This window comes from Beta vulgaris, chromosome 4 (assembly GCF_026745355.1).
Source record: "Beta vulgaris subsp. vulgaris cultivar EL10 chromosome 4, EL10.2, whole genome shotgun sequence".
Taxonomy (NCBI): Eukaryota; Viridiplantae; Streptophyta; class Magnoliopsida; order Caryophyllales; family Amaranthaceae; genus Beta; species Beta vulgaris.
Genome location: NC_079205.1, coordinates 3,533,055 through 3,537,696, shown reverse-complemented (window position 1 = coordinate 3,537,696; position 4,642 = coordinate 3,533,055).

Here is a 4,642-nt window from a genome sequence, read left to right as displayed (position 1 = left end):
AAAATACTATGTGTAGGCAATAATTGTAATTGGCCAAGAGCCCTTGATTGAATTACACAGATAATAAAACCTACACTAGCGTCCTGATAAATTCTCTTGTTTGTTATTTTATCGTATCTTTGTCGGAAAAAGTAAGTGCATTAACGGTCACATGACAGACCTAGCACACAACCTAAAGCCATATAACAGGCTAAGTGCATTAACGGTCACATGACAGACCTAGCACACAACCTAAAGCCATATAACAGGCTAAGTGCATTAACGGTCACATGACAGACCTAGCACACAACCTAAAGCCATATAACAGGCTAAGTGCATTAACGGTCACATGACAGACCTAGCACACAACCTAAAGCCATATAACAGGCTAAGTGCACTCACGGTCATATGACAGACCTAGCACGCAAAACGAAAAACCATATAACAGGTTAAGTATATTTGCGGTCACATAGACCCTACACCTAAGTTGAAGACATAATCAAAGCCGGACGCGACGAACATTGTGAACGCGAAATAACAAGGAAGAACAAAAGCAGGAAATACGATAAATAGACAAAAGTACTTCATAGATTAAAAGCTACTGGCTTGGCGGCCAACTACAAAAAGATATACTGTGGCGGCCAATTTAAAAGAAAAGGCTTTTAGTCCAAATAAAAAGTACTCAGCAAAGTTAAACGTAGCAATTATCCAAAAACCGCCAACAAAAGGCAGATTACAATATTACAAAATCCGAAGAAGTCTTTACAGGATGAAAAATAAGAAATTAAAAACTGTTCGAAGAACAAGAGGAGCTAAGAGATGGCCGCCAAAAACTTCAAGAAGGGGGGGGGCTTCAGAGTCTCGAGGGTCGACGTCGGCAATGGCATCCTCATCGGCGAAGTTCGGGTCCCCTTCAAACGGAGAAAGATGCTGACCGGCAGCATGAGCGTCTTCAATCACGTTCCAGTCAAAACCAGGAACGGTTTTGCAGACGCACCTCATGGCAGCTGCCCAGCCACCATCATACCGTTTATGAAGCTCCGCCACATAATCATCAGATCTTTTAAACTCAGCAACCGCCTTCGCGGCACCCCGGGCTTCGGCAGCAGAAGCATCCAAAACCGCCATCTCCTTCTCAGAATTGGCAGTTTCAACAGCTTTGGTCAAAGCCTTGACGTTCTCTTCAGTCTCCTCCAGCAAGGCCGCCCTATCCCTCAGAGTTTGCACCTCATCCTCTAAAGGCGCCACTTTCTCCTCAGCTTCCTTCAACAATCCCTGGCAGGTCTCCAGGGAAGCCTTGTAGGTGTCCGCCAACCTCTGGTACTCCAAGTATTGCTCTATCAACTCGATAGCAGCATTGTTGGCCTATGAACGAAGATAAGGGACGTCAGTAAAAAAAAAAAAAGAGCGGTACAAAAAAGGAAGAGAAGAGTTAAAGTTATACCACTAACTGGTCGTGAGCCAGCCTAGCAGCAGGAGTCTTCAGAGAGCCTGAAGGGCGATCCAAGGGCAACTGCATACCCTTGAGAATACGGTAGGCAAGAATGCCACCGTTCTCAGGGATGTCAGAATACAAGGATTCATCATCCCTGACGTCCCAGTTTGGCTGGTAGATCTTGCCAGGGGTCACTGTCTGGGGAGCAAAAGCGGCCGCCACCGCGTCGCTTAATGGCACCTCCTTCTTCTCAATCCATTCCCGGAACCTATAAAAGATCCCAGGAGAAAGGTTGGAGAGGAAGCTAGGAGTGGCAATCAGCTCCCTCAACTTCTCCTTGATAGAAGAAGTGGTCTGGGAAACCAGAGAACCACCCGCAGCTGTACCGGCACCAGGAGCAGTGGCGCCCTCGTCTCGTACTTCCTCAGCAGAAGGATCCAAGTCCTCTACAAGGACTTCATTAACAGATGGGCCCTCTACTGCCTGCCTCTTGTTGGCGGCAGAGTCTTCAGCAGCCTGTTCCCGGGAGCGCCTCCTATTCAAGGTGCCACCCCTGGTGACGGTCCTGGTGGTGGAGGACCCCAAGGGGACGGTAGGTGAGTTGGCAGCAGAAGTGGCCGCAACCACAGGGACGCGAGTGCTGGTAGACGCACCGCGACCCCTTCTCGGAGCGGTTTGGGGGCCATGACGGTTCCCTCCCCGGCGACCATTGGTAGCACTATGCATTGTCAGGTAGTCGGAAGGAGGAGGAGCAGGTAAATGTGTTAGTGGTTTATAGTCGTCGTCGACCCAAGAATGTCAAGATCAAGGCAGCCAAGACCTGAAAAAAAAAAAAAAAAAAAAAAAAAAAAAGAAGAAAGACATCATCAGGACGATTAAATATATATATGTGCATGTATAAAAAGAACATAATAATCTATACATATGTTCCGCCATCAAACGGACCAATCCGACAACATTACTTACCATTCTCATGGGCAGGAGACAATAAGAGAGCCGACAAGGGCTTGTCCCCTAAGATGTACTTCGTATGGGGAAGCCAGGTTGAAGGCTCTTTAGACTTAACAACTCTCCCATCCTCATAAGTGATATCGTAATCGACCGAATCAAAGTAATCATAAGCCGCTAACTCTTCCCCAGTTAGCGGCTTCAGAGTCAAGTGCTCCATATGTGGAGCAGGTTCAGTAAAATGGCGGCGTACGGGGTAGTCGTCCGGCACCCGTACCCAAAAGAAGGCATCCTGCCAGCCTTTCAGGCTGGTCATCTTGGGCTGAACCGTCATCTTCTTATCAGCCGTCATAAGGGACCACCATCCAGCCAGACGGGAGGACCCGTTCTTCTTCAACCAATGAAGATGGCGGAACAAATTGAGGGTAGGGGGAAAGTCCAGAAAGCGTATCACCCATATATACGCAGTAATGTTGCGGACGGCCAGAGGAGTCAGTTGGGCCAAGCAAACGTTGAAGGCATTCAAAATCTCCACCAAAAAGGAATCCAGAGGAAAACGGAGACCAAACTCGAAGTGATGTGTGTAAACGGCCACATGACCGGGAGGACAGTCCGTTATAATAGATCCTTCTGACGGTACGATCAATCGGTAAGGGGCCGGCATGTGGTATAAATCCCGGGCCACCCGGGGATAATGCAACTCCAAAGCCTCTCGACGCCAGGACTCATCTATCACTACAGAAAGAGGACCATTACAGGCGTCCTCAGGAAGCCAGACAGCATTGGTTCCAGGACCCACCTCATCACCCCCCTCTCGGCCCGACCGAGAGCTCTCTTCAACCATTAGGGCTTTGGAAGCCGCCACTCCAGTGCGACGCTGGTAAACAACCTCAGTATTATCCTCTTGGGCCATAGCAGGTGAAGCACTCGTCACCTAAATCAACAATAGGGGGGTTAGGAGTTATGCACTCCTGCAAACGGTCGTAAAAGTCGGACGAAACTCTAACCCCCGCATCCGCCAAGCTATCTAACCAAGCATGTTCCCTAAGAGGAAGGACATCAAGACCAGGGACGGCATCTGTTGGCGGATGCCTACGGGTGCGCCTAGCTAAAATCTGGTGCCTAAGTTCCCTAAGCGTCTGCTTATCACCACTCTGGCGAGCATTCAGATATTTCAAAGTCAGATTTTGCTCCTCAGGAGTAGCAGGGTCGTTAAGGAACTTAGACCTCAACTCTTTTTCTCTATCAACAGTAGGGGGTATGTCCGCCAACAACCTAGTTCTTCCCACAGGGCTAGGGTCAGACTCATAGGCTTGGTCAATAGAGGGGGAAGAAGGGTCACTTTCAATCATAAAAACCTCATTGAAGGCATTTTGGCTATCAGATTGGTCCGACATGGCAAACACAAGAAAAAGAAACGGAAATGAGGGAAAAAAGTATGTAATTACCTGGAAGTGTAAAATCGCCGAAAAAAGAGAAGAGACAGGGAGCGAAACTTGCCGAAAAGACAGATAAAACTCCAAAACACCAAAAGCTGAGACCTTGGACCGGAAAACCACCGAAAAATCACGAAAACCAGAGCAAGGTAAAACCCGGAAAATACAAGTCAAGAAAAAGTGAAATCCTGAGTGTCACCGGAACCGGAAGAAGGAAACCAAGAAAGTGACGAGCTTTTGGGTGGCAATGGAGCACTAAAAAGCAAGCTTTAGAACAGTGTAAGCTTTGGCTATGGAGGTTTTTGCCAGAGAGTAAAAGTAAGGAAGGAGGAAGCTCTTTGAAAAATGAGATAAAAAGTCAGAAACAAAAACCGCCTTTTGTTTTTATACCAGGATGAGCGGTTAAGATCGAGTAAACTCTTCAACTTCCTCTCAGATACGTGCCAAGTGTCAAGCCTGCATTAAAACCTAATAAAGCATTTGGGCGGGATTTTCGGAAAAGGTAATCATTAACTTTTCGAAATCCTTCAACTCCCTACGACGACACGTGGCACTCCACAAACCTACCCCACTAAGAAAAGACAAAAGATCAAGATAAAAATAAAAAGAAATATAAAAATACCGTCACAAAAATGTCCGCGTCCATCCGACAACATCTTCAGTGGTCGCGACCACAAAAGATGCTGGGGGCTAGTTGTATGGGTATAACCCAAGTTCATTAACGGCCTTCTAACTAGTGACCGCGAATATACTTATGGACGCGAATACAATAAAACCATTAAAAGAGTCGTTCGGGTCAGTTTATCACCTGGGACCGGCAGTGTTGGCGGACGCCTAACAAGAC